This window comes from Ornithorhynchus anatinus, chromosome 9, assembly GCF_004115215.2.
Source record: "Ornithorhynchus anatinus isolate Pmale09 chromosome 9, mOrnAna1.pri.v4, whole genome shotgun sequence".
Lineage (NCBI taxonomy): Eukaryota > Metazoa > Chordata > Mammalia > Monotremata > Ornithorhynchidae > Ornithorhynchus > Ornithorhynchus anatinus.
This window is the reverse complement of record NC_041736.1, coordinates 25611463-25630096: the sequence shown is the minus strand read 5'-3', so window position 1 is coordinate 25630096 and position 18634 is coordinate 25611463. Positions and strand designations below refer to the sequence as shown.

Here is an 18634-nt window from a genome sequence, read left to right as displayed (position 1 = left end):
ATAATAAGTACTTAATAACTGCAAATATGATAATAATGACAACAATAAAAATAACCAGCAGCACTTGGCAGTAGATCAAATCTGAGAGTGGAAAAAAAGAGGAATCAAGGCTGACATCAAGGCTGCTGGCTTCTGGGATGGGCTGGAGGATAGTGTTGCTAGCTGAGATGGGAAAGTAAGGAGAAGGAGCTGGTTTAAGGGGAAGAATTATTTTTGATATCCTGGGTGGGAAGAAATTCCTGGGTGGGGAGGGAGGGGAGGAGGGAGGCCATGAGGAGCTTCTATTTGATCACAGAAAGGTAGGAGAATTTGAACCTGACATTAATGATGAATGTCCAAGGGAATCCAAGGAAGCAGTTGTCGCTCTGTGCAGAAGACTCACTGGAAAGAGACAACCTCACTGACCAATTTCAAATTGGCTAGGGTATTTTCTTTGGCAAGTGTGAGTGTGATTTGGCAAGCAAAACTGGGGGGATGGTGCTGGGATACAGCTTCTGTTCACCAGCTTCAAAGGTGCTGCTGAGTTAACAGACTGCTGGCCCGGAAAGATTACATAAAGCCCTGTTGGGGAAGTGTAACCCGTCGCCGGGGACAGGTTCTTTCGGAAATCGGCTTGGCGAGAGAGAGAGAGAGGCGGGGATAGACAAACCTGAGTTTTGTATAGAATTTATTCCGCGGGGCGAATTGAATTAATTATTTAGACGCGACAATCGGCCTTCCCTTTTGGGGGATACATGGTGCTCAAGCTTCCCCCTTTGGGAGGAATATGGTGTTAGATCTTCCCTAATGGGAGGAATACACTGATATGTTACTCACGTGTGGGCAGACACCCGAGCCCACTTATGATTTACTCACAACGTGGTGAGGCGGCTGGCTCCCACCATGTTCTCTCCCCACCCAGGAGGAATCCACATTTGCGTTAAATACACTTATGCGTTAAACACTAATGAGTTACATACACATATGAGCTACATACAGTTATGCGTTAAATCCAGTTATGCATTACCCACTTATGGTTACTGGCACTTGGTGAGGCGGCTAGCTCCCACCCTGTTCACGTCCCACTGGGGAGGCACCCACTTAGACATTAAATCCATTTTAAGCGTTACATCCCATGGTGAAGCGACTGGCTTCCAACCCCACGAGCTCTCAGCAGGACAAGACACTCACCCATCCCACGGCTCCTTACTTGGTGCAGTCAGAGCGGCCTTCTCATGCTCTGGATAGAGGCGACCTGCAGCCGGTTGCTGCAAGTCCCATTCCTCTGCACAGAAGGTTAGAGGTGGCAGGTATTTATCACCTGTGCCCTTAGGCCATTCCAGCTTCTGACCTGTTTATCCAATCCCTGCCCTCCCCCCTCCTCCATTCCTAATTTGATTGGCATGAGGGCAAGGGGCACCTTCTCTATTCCCAGCTTGGGCTGTCAATCTGGCAGTTTGGGTTGTGGGGGCGGTGTCCCACCCTCACTTCCGAGTTCTGCCTGCTGGCTCAGGGGGTCACGAGGTAGCATTTGACCTTGAGATGGTCGGTACCCCAGGGTCACCTGGGACGGAAGCAACCAGCTTTAGAACCAATATCAATAAGTCTTCTACAATCATTCATATTTATTGAGCCCTTACTGTATGCCGAGCACTGTGCTGAGCACTTGGGAGAGTGGGAGAAGCAGCATGGTGCAGTGAATAGAAGGTCATGGATTCTAATCCTGGCTTTGCCACTTTTCTGCTGTGTGACCTTGGGCAAGTTACTTCACTTCTCTGTGTCTCAGTCATCTCATCTCTAAAACGGGGAATGAGACTGTGAGCCCCATGTGGGACAGTGACTGTGTCCATCCTGATTTATTTGCATCCACCTCAGTGCCTGGCACATACTAAGAACTTAACAAATACCAGGATACTTATCTTGTATCTACCCTAGTGCTTCACACAGAGTAAGTGCTAAAAGAATATTATTATTGTCATTATTATTACAATGCAACAATATTACAGACACATTCCCTGCCCACAGTGAGATTACAGTCCAGAGTCTAGACTGCAGTCTAGAAAAATAGAGGTTAATAGCAGGAGGCTTTTACATTGTCAAAGTGCTACTATACAGCCTCACTATTAAAGATGGGAGAGAGTGGCCTTTCTTTAGCTAGTATTTTCTGCATATACCCCTGTCAGAAAATGGGATTACTATTAGAATTATAACAGTGATTTTGTTGCATTGATATTCATCGGCCGGACGGCATTTGCATTAGAACCTTCTACTTCAAGTAATGAGGCAAGCAATCTAAAATTAACTCTTGCCCGGGCTCTGCTATTAATCAATCAATCAGTGGTATTTATTGAGCACTTAGCATGTGCAGAACACTCTATTAAGTGCTTGGAAGGGTACAATGCAACAGTGTTGTTAGACATGTTCCCTCCCCACAAGAACCTGACAGTCTAGAGGGAGAAACGGGAACTAAAACGAATTGAGGATATGAATATAAGTGGTGTGGGTTGAATATCAAGTGCTTAAAGGGTAATAATAATAATAATGTTGGTATTTGTTAAGCGCTTACTATGTGCAGAGCACTGTTCTAAGCGCTGGGGTAGACACAGGATAATCAGGTTGTCCCACATGAGGCTCACAGTTAATCCCCATTTTACAGATGAGGGAACTGAGGCACCGAGAAGGTAAGTGACTTGCCCACAGTCACACAGCTAACAAGTGCCAGAGCCGGGATTCGAACCCATGACCTCTGACTCCCAAGCCCGGGCTCTTTCCACTGAGCTACGCAGTGCTTAGGCAATATTAAAGTGAGAGGAAGTAGGGGAAATGGGGGTTTAATCGGGGAAGGCATCTTGGAGGAGATTTTAATTTTGATTTTAATAAGGCTTTGAGGGTGGGAAGAGTAGTGGTCTATTGTATAGGAAGTGGGAGGCAATTCTACACCAGAGAGAGGACATGGATGGGGGTCGGCGATGAGATAGACAAGATTGAGGTACAGTGAGTAGGTTAGTATAAGAGGAGTGAAATGTGAGTTCCAGTCTATAGTAGGGCATCAGCAAGGATAGATAAGAGGGCTTTAAAGCTGATGGTAAGGAGTTTCTGTTCGATGCAGAGGCAGATGGACATTGACTGGAGGTTCTTGAGAAGTAGGGAAACATGAATTGATCATTTTTAGCAGTGTAAAGTTTGGACTGGAGAGGTGAAAGACAGGGAGGTCAGCAAGGAGGCTGTTGCGGTAATCAAGGTGGGATAGGGTAAGTGCTTGGATCATCCTAGTAACAGTTTGGAGGAATAGAAAACAACAGATTTTAGTGAGTTTTGGGCCATGAGACATGCTTTTCCCAAGTTTCTGGAAAATCCCCACCCTATTCCATCTTTTAAAATTAGTGTATGGGACCAATATGTTTCCGTTCCAGAGCCATTTCCATCTCATACTAAAAATACTTTCCTTTCTCCAAGTAGGCATTCTTGAATGTTCCTGCCTCTCATCCAATTAAAAATGGCTTTGGATGCTTAAGCAGTTACTTTTAGCTGTTACATTATTTTTTTTTCCATTCCAAACTATGCACAGTTCTCCCCTCTGAATTGTCTTCATGGTCCATTCTGCTGATTATGGCAATACTAAAGACAGATTTAAAGATGATAGCAAGAATTGTTTGGAGTTGTTCCAGATGGAGTTAAAAATATATAGAAATCATGGCACCAATCATATAGGCTATTGACAGCAAAGACAGTTCCGTCAGATCTTCTAGATGGGAAATGCTTATCCATTTGCTAAGAGGGTCATCCAAATCTCTTAGGTCTACTGAATTTAACCCAGAAGTAAGAAACTCATCTATTCATTCATTCATTCATTCATTAGTATTTATTGAGCGCTTACTATGTGCAGAGCACTGTACTAAGCGCTTGGGATGAACAAGTCGGCAACAGATAGAGACAGTCCCTGCCGTTTGACGGGCTTACAGTCTAATCGGGGGAGACGGACAGACAAGAACAATGGCAATAAACCATCTAGAATTTATCTTTTAATCTCACCCAGATGTCAAAGGGATTTTGTCATTTCTTTTAAACAAAGGGAAGAAACGCAGAAATCCAAACAAGCTTGGTCATCTGTGGAGTTTAAGAAGCCACGATGGAATCTCTTTCTGTTTTGGTACCCTTTGTCAGAGATTCTCATTGTAAATTCATTCATTCATTCAATAGTATTTATTGAGCGCTTACTATGTGCAGAGCACTGTACTAAGCGCTTGGGATGAACAAGTCGGCAACAGATAGAGACAGTCCCTGCCGTTTGACGGGCTTACAGTCTAATCGGGGGGGACGGACAGACAAGAACAATGGCAATAAACAGCGTCAAGGGGAAGAACATCTCGTAAAAACAATGGCAACTAAATAGAATCAAGGCGATGTACAATTCATTAACAAAATAAATAGGGTAACGAAACTATATACAGTTGAGCGGACGAGTACAGTGCTGTGGGGATGGGAAGGGAGAGGTGGAGGAGCAGAGGGAAAAGGGGAAAATGAGGCTTTAGCTGCGGAGAGGTAAAGGGGGGATGGCAGAGGGAGTAGAGGGGGAAGAGGAGCTCAGTCTGGGAACGCCTCTTGGAGGAGGTGATTTTTAAGTAGGGTTTTGAAGAGGGAAAGAGAATCAGTTTGGCGGAGGTGAGGAGGGAGGGCGTTCCAGGACCGCGGGAGGACGTGACCCAGGGGTCGACGGCGGGATAGGCGAGACCAAGGGACGGTGAGGAGGTGGGCGGCGGAGGAGCGGAGCGTGCGGGGTGGGCGGTAGAAAGAGAGAAGGGAGGAGAGGTAGGAAGGGGCAAGGTGATGGAGAGCCTTGAATCCTAGAGTGAGGAGTTTTTGTTTGGAGCGGAGGTCGATAGGCAACCACTGGAGTTGTTTAAGAAGGGGAGTGACATGCCCAGATCGTTTCTGCAGGAAGATGAGCCGGGCAGCGGAGTGAAGAATAGACCGGAGCGGGGCGAGAGAGGAGGAAGGGAGGTCAGAGAGAAGACTGACACAGTAGTCTAGCCGGGATATAACGAGAGCCCATAATAGTAAGGTAGCCGTTTGGGTGGAGAGGAAAGGGCGGATCTTGGCGATATTGTAGAGGTGAAACCGGCAGGTCTTGGTAACGGATAGGATGTGTGGGGTGAACGAGAGGGACGAGTCAAGGATGACACCGAGACTGCGGGCCTGAGAGACGGGAAGGATGGTCATGCCATCCACGGTGATAGAGAAGTCTGGGAGAGGACCGGGTTTGGGAGGGTAGATGAGGAGCTCAGTCTTGCTCATGTTGAGTTTTAGGTGGCGGGCCGACATCCAGGTGGAGACGTCCCGGAGGCAGGAGGAGATGCGAGCCCGAAGGGAGGGGGAGAGGACAGGGGCGGAGATGTAGATCTGCGTGTCATCTGTGTAGAGATGGTAGTCAAAGCCGTGAGAGCGGATGAGTTCACCGAGGGAGTGAGTGTAAATAGAGAACAGAAGAGGGCCAAGAACTGACCCTTGAGGAACTCCAACAGTTAAAGGATGGGAGGGGGAGGAGGCTCCAGCGAAGGAGACCGAGAATGATCGGCCAGAGAGATAAGAGGAGAACCAGGAGAGGACAGAGTCCGTGAAGCCAAGGTGAGATAAGGTATGGAGGAGGAGGGGATGGTCGACAGTGTCAAAGGCAGCAGAGAGGTCAAGGAGGATCAGAATGGAGTAGGAGCCATTGGATTTGGCAAGAAGGAGGTCATGGGTGATCTTAGAGAGAGCAGTCTCGGTAGAGTGGAGGGGACGGAAGCCAGATTGGAGGGAGTCTAGGAGAGAATGGGAGTTAAGGAATTCTAGGCATCGATTGTAGACGACTCGTTCTAGGATTTTGGAAAGGAAGGGTAGTAGGGAGATAGGACGATAACTGGAGGGGGAAGTGGGGTCAAGAGCGGGTTTTTTTAGGATGGGGGAGACGTGGGCATGTTTGAAGGCAGAGGGGAAGGAGCCCTTGGAGATTGAGTGGTTAAAAATAGAAGTTAAGGAAGGGAGGAGGGCAGGGGCGATGGTTTTAAGAAGGTGAGAGGGAATGGGGTCCGAGGCGCAGGACTTGTAAATGGCTACTGAACTTCAGTGTTGACTTAATTTTAGATCCCCAGTACAAGACCGAAGCAGAATGTGGGAATTCCCTTTCCACATTTGCTGTTTGCTTCAGTTTCTATAGGCTCAAGAAGGAGAATACTTCGGAAGCATATAAAAACCTTCCAGGAGGTAGAAAGAGAGATAAATGTAAACTGATAATAATAATAATAATGATAATGGTACTTACTAAACGCTTATTATAAAAGCACTGTTCTAAGCACTAGGGTAGATGCAAGTCCGTGTCCCTCATGGGGTTCACATTCTTAATCCCCATTTTACAGATGAAGTAACTGAGGCCCAGAGATGTTAAGTGATTTGCCCAAGGTCACATAGCAGACATATGGTGGAGCTGGGATTAGAACCCAGGTCCTTCTGCCTCCCAGGTCCATGCTCTATCCACTAAGCCATGTTGCTTTATTAACTTGTGGTTTAGTACTTCGCAAAAGTTCCCCATTCTGCCTCTTTTCCTCATCAGAGAGCCTCAGCAGAAACCCACCAGCAGCAGGATTTTCTCCATCATCACCTTTCAAGACCAAGGCTAAGGGTCTGGGAGTCAGAGGACTTGGGTTCTAATCTTGAGTCTGCCTGTGCTAGCTGTGTGATCCTGTGCAAGTCACTTAACTGCTCTATTTCAGCTTCATCATCTGTAAAATTGGCATTAAATATCAGTTCTACCTCCTACTTAGGCTGCAAAACCCATAATTGATAGGAACTATATCCGATCTGATTGATACGTAGTCCAATGCTTAATTCTTAGTGCTTGGCCTGTAGCAAGTGCTTAATGAACCTATAATTTTAATTAATTAATTAATTAAATTATATTTATTTAGTGCTTACTCTGTGCAGAGCATTGTATTGTTTGGGAGAGTACGGTACAACAATAATCGGACACATTCCCTGCCCACAGTGTTTAGAGTTTAGAGTGGGAGACAGACATTAATATAAATAAATAAATGATAGGTACATACATAAGTGCTGTGGGGCTGGGATGTGGGATGAATAAAGGGAGTAAGTCAGTGTGGTACAGAAGATAGTGGAAGAAGAGTAAAGGAGGACTTAGGGAAGCGCTCATTTGATTAGCACTTAATATGTGCCAAACACTGTTTTAAGCACTGACCGTAGTAAACTCTGGGGTAGATACAAGTTAATCAGGCTGGACACAGTCTCTGTCCCATATGAGACTCATATTTCAGTAGGATGGAGAAAGGAAAGGAAAGGAAAGAAGTAGGCCTGTATGGCTTAGTGGAAAGAGCACGGGTCTGGGAGTCAGAGGACCTGAGTTCATTCATTCATTCATTCATTCATTCATTCATTCAATAGTATTTATTGAGTGCTTACTATGTGCAGAGCACTGTACTAAGCGCTTGGAATGAACAAGTCGGCAACAGATAGAGACAGTCCCTGCCGTTTGATGGGCTCACGGTCTAATTGGGGGAAACAGACAAGAACAATGGCAATAAATAGAGTCAAGGGGAAGAACATCTCGTAAAAACAATGGCAACTAAATAGAATCAAGATGATGTACATTTCATTGACAAAATAAATAGGGTAATGTAAATATATACAGTTGAGCAGACGAGTACAGTGCTGAGGGGATGGGAAGGGAGGGGGAAGGAGCAGAGGGAGATGAGGGGAAAAGAGGGTTAAGCTGCAGAGAGGTGAAGGGGGGGGCGGTAGAGGGAGTAGAGAGAGAAGGGAGCTCAGTCTGGGAAGGCCTCTTGGAGGAGGTGAGTTTTAAGTAGGGTTTTGAAGAGGGGAAGAGAATTAGCCTGGCGGAGGTGAGGTGGGAGGGCATTCCAGGACCACGGGAGGACGTGGCCCAGGGGTCGATGGCGGGCTAGGCGAGACCGAGGGATGGTGAGGAGGTGGGCGGCAGAGGAGCGGAGCGTGCGGGGTGGACAGTAGAAAGAGAGAAGGGAGGAGAGGTAGGAAGGGGCAAAGTGATGTAGAGCCTTGAAGCCTAGAGTGAGAAGTTTTTGTTTGGAGCAGAGGTTGATAGGCAACCACTGGAGGTGTTTAAGAAGGGGAGTGACATGTCCAGATCGTTTCTGCAGGAAGATGAGCCGGGCAGCGGAGTGAAGAATAGACTGGAGCAGGGCGAGAGAGGAGGAAGGGAGATCAGAGAGAAGTCTGACCGGGATAGAACAAGAGCATGTGCCAAGCACTGTTCTAAGTGCTGGGGTAGATACAAGTTAGGTTGGACACAGTCCCTGTCCCACATGGGGCTCACCCCCTTAAACTCCACTTTGCAGATGAGGGAACTAAAGCCCAGAGAAGTTAAGTGACTTGCCTAAGATCACACAGCAGACTTGTGGCAGAGCCAGAATTAGAACCCATGATCTTCTGAATCCCAGGCCCGTGCTAAGCCACGCTGCTTCTCTACAATAAAATTTACTGCCACTGTCACAACTGTAGACAACACCATCAAGAAGCTGTTCCTATGAGTGTTTTCAGTAAGTACTCAACACAGATAACTCCCACTATACGGTAAGCTCTTTGTGGGCAGGGATGTCTACCGGCTCTATTGAACCCTCCCAAGTATTTAGTCCAGTGTAACTCACACAGTGCTCAATAAACACCACTAGTTATTGAGCACTTACTATGTGCAGAGCACTAAACTCAGCACTTAATAAATACCACTGATAGCTTGATAGAGACAGTCATTTGACAGATTCCCACACGCAAATCTCTGGACTGAAATCAACCGTGAGACATTCCAAAACAACTAATATTGGAATGTAACTAGAGTACACCAGTAAATCCAACAGCTGTCTCAAGACACAGGCCTCTCTCCCCACTCTCCCTAATCCTTGGATTGGAGCAGTCCAACCTGCTTCCATCTCCGAATCACGCAGGGTCAGGGGTGTCCGGTCCCCCTTCATCCAGCCGGCTAATTGCATGTGGGAGTTTGAAGGGCACTGGTTCTGCCAGTGACCTGGAGTATCTTCAGAGAAGCAGCGTGGCTCAGTGGAAAAAGTCCAGGCTTGGGAGTCAAAGGTCAAGAGTTCGAATGCCGACTCTGCCACTTGTCAGCTGTGTGACTGTGGGCAAGTCACTTAAATTCTTTGTGCCTCAGTTCCCTCATCTGTAAAATGGAGATTAACTGTGAGCCTCAGGTGGGACAACCTGATTATCCTGTATCTACCCCAGTGCTTAGAACAGTGCTCTGCACATAGTAAGCGCTTAACAAATGCCAACATTATCATTATTATTCAGGTGGCTTGCCCCAAATTTTCCCATATTTTGGCCTCTATTAAATTGCAAACTCCTGGAGGGCAGGAGCTGAATCTCATACTTTTCTTTTATATTCCCAAGCACCAAGAACAGTATACTATACACAGTAGGTGCTCAGTACAGCACTTTTCACACACTAGACCCTTAATGAATATGACTGAATGATTGGATCCATGGAGAGTTATTTTCCCAAATCGATCACCAGTGCACTGTTATACTAAGTGGTTGGGAGAGTACGGTATAGTTGTAATTGTCTACTTTAACTGTGAGCCGCATGTGGAACAGAGACAAATGTTCCGACCTAATTAACTTATATCTCTCCGAGGACTTAGAATAGTACTTGACACGTAGTAAGCACTCAACAAATATAATAATGATACTAATGATGATAATAATGATATTTATAATAATAATACCTCCCTCAGGGAGCTTACCTTTTCCTCTACCGAGTAGCACTTTCTGGGTGGCCCCACAAACCCTTAAAATGTTGTGAAAAATTCAACAGCTTACAATTTAAAATAACTGCAATATTAATTCAGGGTTTATTATGTGCCCAAACTGAGGTACATTTGAGATAGTCAGGTCCCAAGTGGAACTAACAGTGTAACTAGGAGGAAGAACAGGTACTGAATCTCCATTTTGCAGCTGAGGGAACTGAGGCCCAGGCAAGTTAAGAGAGTTGTCCAAGGTCAAACAGGGGGAAGTGCATTCCCACCGAGCTAAGCACTGGAATGGACATAAGACGATAAGTTTGGACACCCGGAACTTACAATCTAAGACGTATGAGGGAAGGAACATGAGAGTACATGGTCAACACAATGGCAGGCTATTTACCGACCCTTAGCCCGCCTGTCTACCTTCAAACATAGAGAAAATTCTTCCCTTGACGATTGAGATCGGTTTATTTACAAACGATTCTGCTCTAGCCCTAGTTCAATATTTATGAAGTGTTACTCTTCTAAAAATATCAGCTTAGTTTAGCAATTAGCGACAACATGATGCACAAAGATTTTCCTAAGTAACGCATGGGAAAGCCACACGTTTATTAAAACACAAAACGAAAGATGTCTCCTTTTCGAGGAATTGAACTGAAGGCTTCAACAACAGTGCTCCTTCTCTTTCGATTTTCGGTGGTAGAGTGTCGGGGCCACAGGGGAGGTTGGCATTGGCTTAGGAATGGGCATTATAATAATGATTGTGGTATTTGTTAAGCGCTTAATATCTGCCAGGCACTGTTCTGAGTGCTTGGGTAGATAAAAACTAATCCGGTTGGACATGGGCTCATGGTCTGAACCCCCTTTTTACAGATTAGGTAACTAAGGCACAGAGAAGTTAAGTGACTTGCCCAAGGTCACTCAGCAGACATGTGAAAACAATAAGGACAGTGAAAAGAGACATAAATAGCAAGCAACACCAATAAGGCCCAGTGGGACATGTTATCTGTTTTTTGGAGCTGGGCAACGGGCTTCAACCGTGACTAGCAATGTGGTATTTTTAGAGTAGAAAATTCCCCTAGCTGGACGAAGCTAATTGCGCCATCTTGTATGCAAGAAAATATTTTCTTTCTGGAACAGAGAGATCGTTCTCTCTTCGTCAGTGCACTGAGAGACTCTCGGGTCATTCAGATATTATCCGTTCCCTTTTGACTCTGACCCAGGATTGGTTTGGTGGCTCGCAGGCCTTGCTCATCACTCCCCGTTTGTTGAGACAGATGGGTTTTCTGGACCTCCTTGACAGTAGCCAGCCAATCGCCCTGGAGGGGTGAGAGACATTTGGATATAAAATTAAAAGACATTAACTTCCAAATGCAGTGCTTGACTTTTACCAAAGGGAGAATAACATGAAGAAATTGATCATTTTCCAGCTCAGGCCTCTATCAGAAAAGACATGCGGTGCCCACTTCATTCCATTGTGAGATTTTATAGTTGTTCCGAAGATTAACATTCAGCATCATCATCATTAGTGTTTACAGAATGCCTTCTTGGTGCAGGGCCTTGTATTGGCTCTTATTGTAGGCATAGCTGCTATTATGTACTGACCATTGTACTAGGTGTTTATTTCTTGCAAAGCACTGTACTGGGTGCCTCCAGAGCACACTAGGCAGTCATTCAATCGTATTTGTTAAGCGCTTACTGTGTGCAGACCACCGTACTAAGTTTGGGAAAGCACGATACAACATTAAGCAGGCACATTCCCTGCCCACAACGACTTGCAGTCTAGAGGTGCTTGAGAACACTGATGATGAGGATGGTGATGTCTGTGGAGTCTCCCTTGGAGAAAGAAGAATGAGGCATGGTTCTCATGAGGAATCAGTGCCACAAGGAAGTGCAGGCTCGTGAACAGGTAAGCCGAAAGGGTCACAGTACTCTGTGATGGGCATTTTCAAAGGAAATGCAGGTGCAGGATCCATGGAGAGTGGAAGTGATTGCAGCACAGTGCCAAAATCATCCCCTACCATCATGCCTCAGAAGGTGATTCCCTTAAATGCTGCTGCAGTCTTTCGCTGCTCATACAAGCCAGCTACTTTTCAGGATTCATTTTGGGCCTGTTCGCTTCATGGAATGCTCTCGATCAGGGGTTGGGAATCTTTGGCTCTCCAGCTAGATAGGGCTCATGAGGCCTCATGAGGTTCTCGGACATTGGCATTCACACCGTGGGCAGACTGGTCCCCGTGATGGTGACATCAGTTAGCTTCTCCCTCATGGTTTTCAGGACAGGAAGCAGCTAGTCCATCCCACCACTTAATCTCACAAAGGAGTCAGAGGAGGAGGCAGGATGGAATCCGCTCATTAGCCTTTGCTGGCAAGATGCAGTCATAGATTACGAACCGGTGGTATCCCCTCCACCCTCACTGGATGGCAGAGCAAACCTTCCAGTCAAACAGCAGCAGTGCTTATCTTATCTTCCCACCCAAGCCCTGTCCATCCCCTGACTTTTCTATCGCTGTAGATGGCACCACCATCCTGACTCACAGGCCCATTACCTTGGAGTGATCCTAGACTCCTCTCTCATTCAATCCACGTATTCAATCCATTACTAAATCCTGTCGGACCCACCTTTATAACACTGCTAAAATCTGCAGTCTCCTCTCCATCCAAACAGCTACCACCTTAAAACAATCACTAATCCTATCCATATTGGATTACTACACCTGCCTCCTTGCTGGTCTCCCAGCCTTCCGTCTCTCCCCACTCCAGTCCATACTTCACTCTGCTGCCCGGATCATTTTTCTGCAAAAATGCTCAGAACACATTTCCTCGCTTCTCAAGAAACTCCAGTGGTTACCCATCCGCCTCCACATCAAACAACAAAAACTCCTACCTCCTTGCTAGTACTTAGTACAGTGCCTGGCACATAGTAAACACTTTAGAAATACCACCATTATTATTATTGGTTTTTAAGCACCCAATCACCTCGTCCCCTCCTGCCTCACCACCCCAGCCAACACACTTCTCTCCTCAAATTCTAACCTTCTCACTCTGTCTCAATCTCTTCTACCTCACTGCCGACCCCTCACCCACATTCTGCCTCTGACCTGGAAAGCCCTCCCTGCTCAAATCTGACAGACAATTACTCTTCTCCCATTCAAAGCTTTATTGAGGGCATGTCTCCTCTAAGAGGCCCCCATTTCCTCTTCTGCCACTTCCTTCTGCAACTCCTTTCTTGCTCCTTTTGTTCATCCCGCCTTCCAGCTCCACAGCCCTTATGTACATATCTTTAATGTACGTATTTAAATTGATGTCTCTCTCTCCACCTCTAGACTGTAAGCTCATCGTGGGCAGGGAATGTTTCTTAGTACAGTGCTCTGCCCCCAGTAAGTGCTCAATAAATACGATTGAATGAGTGAATGAAAAAATGCTGAATCGAACCGGCAAAGCCGTGCAAGGAAGGAGATTGCTCGTCTCCCCAACAGGTGTGGAAAGAAGAGATTCACCCCCCAAAAGTGATTCAATTTCATAGCAGTGGAGTAGCAAGATGAAGAGGGTGAGGTGAGCTAGATGTGACATCAGCAGGCACAGTGTTTTTCCACTTTGGCACTTACCCTACCTTCTTCCCAAATGAACTAGGAATGTATTTACACTCTCTCTCATTGTTTCTCTCTCCCTCTTTTCATTCATTCATTACATCATATTTATTGAGCACTTACTGTACGCAAAGCACCTACTTGGTGGAGTACAATGTAACATATTCAACAAACACATTCCAAATAAGCTGTATGGCTTAGTGGAAAGAGCATAGGGTTGGGAGTCAGAGGATGTGGGTTCTAATCCTGGCTCTGCCACTTGTCAGTTGTGTGACCTTGGGCAAGCCACTTAACTTCTCTGTGCCTCAGTTCCCTCATCTGAAAAATAGGGATTAAGACTGGGAGCCTCAAGTGTGACAACCTGAGTACCTTGTATCTACCCCATTGCTTAGGACAAATGCTTAACACATAATAAGCTCTGAACAAGTACCATAATCATTATTATTATTATCGCCCACCTGCAATGAAATGACAGCCTCCCTGTCATCTCTCTGCTTCTCTTTTCTCCCCATTTATTTTATTTTCTTTTCTCCTCTCCCCCACCTTTTGTTTAAATTGCATGAATGGGTCCAATGTGACCTAGTACATGGCTGGGTGTCAAGAGACCTGGGTTCTGGAATGCAGCAGGGATGTGGCTTACTACTATATGCCTCCCTTGTCCAGTGAAAGGCTTCCAGGTAACTTTTGTTTTCAGAATTCATCCAATTCAAATATTATTTTAAGATCCAAACCTGCCCCTCAACTTTCTCCTCTGATCGGCTTTTCCAAGTATGACATGATTGGTGGGCGAATCTACTTGTTAAGACACCATATGCCAGTGAGGTAATCTCTTCTAAATGTGGGAGGGTGGATATGTGGGCCAAGGAGCACCCACTGCATTTTGCTGCTCAGAACAGCAGACACTGTTTCCCAGGTCTTCTGACCACCAATACCACAGTCTTTCTGTAACAGAAACTCTGGGGGAAAGGATATCACAAACTTTGGGAAGCAGGAGCTGGGAGGGAAAGCTGTCTGGATGTGATTGCTGGACTTTGATGTAGAGAGAGAGAGAAAGAGAGAGGTTTTTTCTTCCCCTTTCAAGACTGGTGGGATTTCTATACCTTCAGAAGTCCGATAATAATAATAATAATAACGGTGGTATTTCTAAAGTGTTTACTATGTGCCAGGCACTGTACTAAGTACTAGCAAGGAGGTAGGCAAGAATACTGGATGCTGTGAAGTGCATCTGTGGTCAAGTCCCCACCTAGACTGTATGCTCATTTTAGGCAAGGAATGTGTCCCCCAACTCTGTTGCAATGTCCCCTCCCAAGCACTTTTTACAGTGTTCTGTACACAGAAAACCCTCAGTAAATACCACTGATTGGTTGATTGATATTCTGGGCAGAACCTGGATTAGAACTCAGGTCTGCTTCTGAGTTCTTTCTACCAGACAGGCAGGAGGACTCAAAAGTAGAATGGAGCACTGCAGTCATGAGAATGTCCAGGTGCTTCACTGACACTTCACGTGTTCCAGTGGTGAATAATGATACTCCCAATGTATCAGAAGATGACTCCCAAATTGCTAAATATCAATCTCCTGGAAAGCAAAGGAGTCATTTTCTTAACAGCCCAGTACAAGAAGAAATCGATGTGAACAGCAAATGAACACTCCGCAGAGAAATTGTATCAGCCACGGAGACCGAGGATAGGGCCACAGAGATCAGTCCACAGTGGAGAAAGATCAAGTATTTCCATCAACAGCACCAAATAAAGTTCTCATTACATTCTGATACCTAGGCAGTATGTTGTCCAATGATGCACTGACAAAAAACGAGAAAGAAAATAGAAACCAAGGGTCCAGCAAGGTTTTTGGCAGAAATCAGAATGTGGTGGTGAAGGGGAAGCAAATCCCACATCTAGGTAAAAATCTGTAAGGTTGTGGGGAAGTTCAACCTTCTATACTGGCTTTGAAGACAGGACCTCCTGCAGAAAAGATACCCTACTTCTTGACCAGTTTCACCAGCACCGCCATTGAACCATATTCAATGACAAAGGCAGGACTAGATTTCCAGGAACAATACCATATTGTTGTTCCTGGAACAACTTCTAAACTTGTAAAGAATCAACAGTGAAGAAAAAATTTATGTAATAAGGATTTCTGTCCAAAGTAAATGAAGCATTAATCTTCCCAAGTGAATTTCCATGTAAATCAGAACAAACCATGTCTACTTTTTTGTAGCAACAAAATGCTAATGTAATTGTGTAGGGCTGGCTATGTGTCAGGACTCTCATGGATTTTGTTTTTTGGGGGGGTTTTCCCTATGCATTTTCTATTCTGAACACCTTGTTTGACCTTTCATATCCCTTACGTTATCCAATTTTATTAACTATGCATTGTGCATTCTTTTATAGCTCTTTTGTTTAAATCACTATCGATCTGGACCTTTGGGATGTGTAGTTCTTTGGATATTTGTTTAATTTCTACCAATATCTAGTCTACTCTGTCTAATTGCATGAACTCTTGAGTGGAAAAATCTGTTCAGACCCAGTAATTTCAACCTGCAGGATTCTTTCCTGTACCTTAAAAGAGCTTTTCTCTTTTTCCTTTAGTGTTAGTGGACTGTTAAAAGAAACGATAACTTCAATTTCCCATTTTCTTGGCATTTAGCCTAGGTCTCATGAGAAGGAGGGGTTGGGGAACGTTCCTTGGCTATTTTCCTGTCGGCCTTAAACCTTAGCAACAACTGTTCGGGGGAGGCGTGTCTGATTTTCAGGTCTTATTCCCTTTTAATAATTATCATCACTCTCACAACCTAGGCTTGGCGGCATGAAGTTGTGAAAATATAGCCACAACTTTGCTAATGGACTAACTCCATTCCCATGCATAAACTGCTCCGGAATGTATGATATGCTGATGGGCCAATGGAAGACAAATTATGATGTTTTGAATATACCTGCACCCCTACCTTTGACCTCTGGAATATCACAACCAGGAGTCTGCCCTAATGAGGTAGTCCACTGTGGTAGGGCAAATCGTACCAGATTGGTATAGACAACTTGCGCTGAAAATTAGGAAGCTGGAAGTGGACAGTAGTGATAAATTTCCACCTTATTCCATCACCCCCATCAGTGTTCACCATCAGTATCATGAACTCAGTTTGGGAAGGAGGAATTGTGACACATTTGCCCTACTCCAGGCACAGTCTATTTTTACCAAATGCCACAGATCCGTCGCTTTGGATCAGATCCGGAGGCCGGCTTCCATCCAACACTGATCTGGTGGGGATGCGGTGAAGCTGGCTGTAGGAGTCATGGAGCTCCCAATCCCAGAGAGGAGTTAAAAGATAAAAATGAGACGTGATCCCTCATCGAAAAGAGGGCAAGGAGGGGACTCCAGACAAGGAAGCTGATGGAAAAACACTTAGTGCTCCTGACCTCCATCATCCGGACCACCAGACAGCCCCACCGTCCCACTGCCGAGCCTGGGATCCCATCACACTGTAAATTAATTACCTTGATGGGAAGGTCAGCAGAGTAACATCAGCGTGAGGCCGCTCCAATAATATGAGTTTTGGGTATTCATTGACTGCTCTTGCTGTGGTGGTCCCCGTTGGCTGCTGTTGTGACTATTTGGACACTGAGCCCTTAAAAGCCCAAATCTCCACTCCCTCTAACCACAATACTTACTGCTTCTTGTTTTATTTTTACTTTGTGCCTTTGCCTTATGTTGTTTTCATTTTTATTGTTTCACCACTCCATATGTGTTTACTACCAACCTCCTCTACCTCATTTTATTCTTAGATTATGAACTCTTAAAGGATCAGGGATCGTGTCTAATTCTCTTTTCCAGAGCTCAGCGCAGTGTTTTATTTTTTAAATGGTATTTGTTCATCGCTGGGGTAGATTCAAGTTAATCAGGTTGGATGTGGTCCCTGTCCCCCATGGGGCTCACAGTCTTAATCCCCGTTTTACAGATGAGGCAACTGAGGCTCAGAGAAGTTACGTGACTCGCCCAAGGTCATACACGAGACATGTGGTAGAGCCGGGATTAGAACCCAGGGCCTTCTGATTCCCAGACCCGAGCTCTATTCACTAGGCAAGGCTGCTTCTCACTACACCACACTGCTTCTATGTGACATGCAGTAAGTGCTTAATAAATATTATTATTAAACTTATTATTACTATTATTACGGTTACCACCACAACTACTTTTAGAAAACAAGAGAAAGTACATGAAAAACCTGGGTTCTAATCATAACTCCACCCCACATTTCCTGTGTGACTTTGGGGAAGTCACCTGACTTTTCTGTGCCGCAGTTCTCTCTTCTGCAAAATGGTGATAAAATCCCCTCTCTCCCTCATACTTGGACTGGGGGCCCCAAGAGGGACCTGATTATTCATTCAGTCATGTTTATTGAGGGCTAACTGTGTGCAGAGCACTGTACTAAGGGCTTATCTTGCAACTACCCCAGCACTCAGCACTTAGTGGTGTGCTTGGTGTAGGAAAGGCTAAACAAATACCATTTATTCTTCTTCTTCTTCTCATTATCTTTATTAACTGGATTAATTCAAGACTGACATTAGAGCCTTCATCTTGTCCTGTCTTATGCTGACACGTCGCCTCCGGCCCATAGCAATGCCGTGACACATCTCTCCCAGGATGCCGCACCTTCATCTGCAATCTTTCTGGTAGTGCATCCGTAGAGTTTTCTTGGTAAAAATATGGAAGTACTTTACCATCACCTCCTTCCACTCAGTAAACTTGAGTCTCTGCCCTTGACTTTCTCCCTGGCCGCTACTGCCCTGACAGGGGAGTCTTGACATGTAGCAGATCGCTTTCTACTGGCTAGCCACTGGCCAAGCTAGGAATGGAATGGGTAGGCCTCTGCTTGACTCTTTCTCCCATAGTCGAGACTGGTAGAGTACTAGAAACTCTCCAGGTGCGACCCTGAGGGGGCCATTAAAACCCAGGTCTCTTGATTTCAAGAGTAATAGATCAATAAGTGGTTTTATTGATCCCTTTCTGTACTCAGAACCTGGGAGAGAACAATATGGCAGAAGTGAAAGACATGTTTCCTGCCCACAGGAGCTTATAGTCTAGAGAGGAAGTCAGAAGACCTTATCCTGGCTCTGCCATTAGTCTGCTGTGGGCTCTTAGGCAAGTCTCATCACTTCTCTGTGCCTTTTTTTGCCTTATATGTAAAATGGGGGTAAATAATAACTGTATTTTTCAGTACTTACTATGTGCGAGGCACTGTACTAAGCAGCGGGGTAGATTCGAGATGATCAGTTGGACATAGTCCC

The 18634-nt window shown here is 45.4% G+C and overlaps 1 non-coding gene across 1 annotated transcript; it reads right to left on the bottom strand.

The window, feature by feature from the left end:
• Nucleotides 1-18150: 18150 nt before the first annotated feature.
• LOC114814424 lies at nucleotides 18151-18288 on the bottom strand. The gene has a single exon (XR_003762222.1). It is a non-coding gene; the product is annotated as a small nucleolar RNA SNORA7 (small nucleolar RNA).
• Nucleotides 18289-18634: the final 346 nt, after the last annotated feature.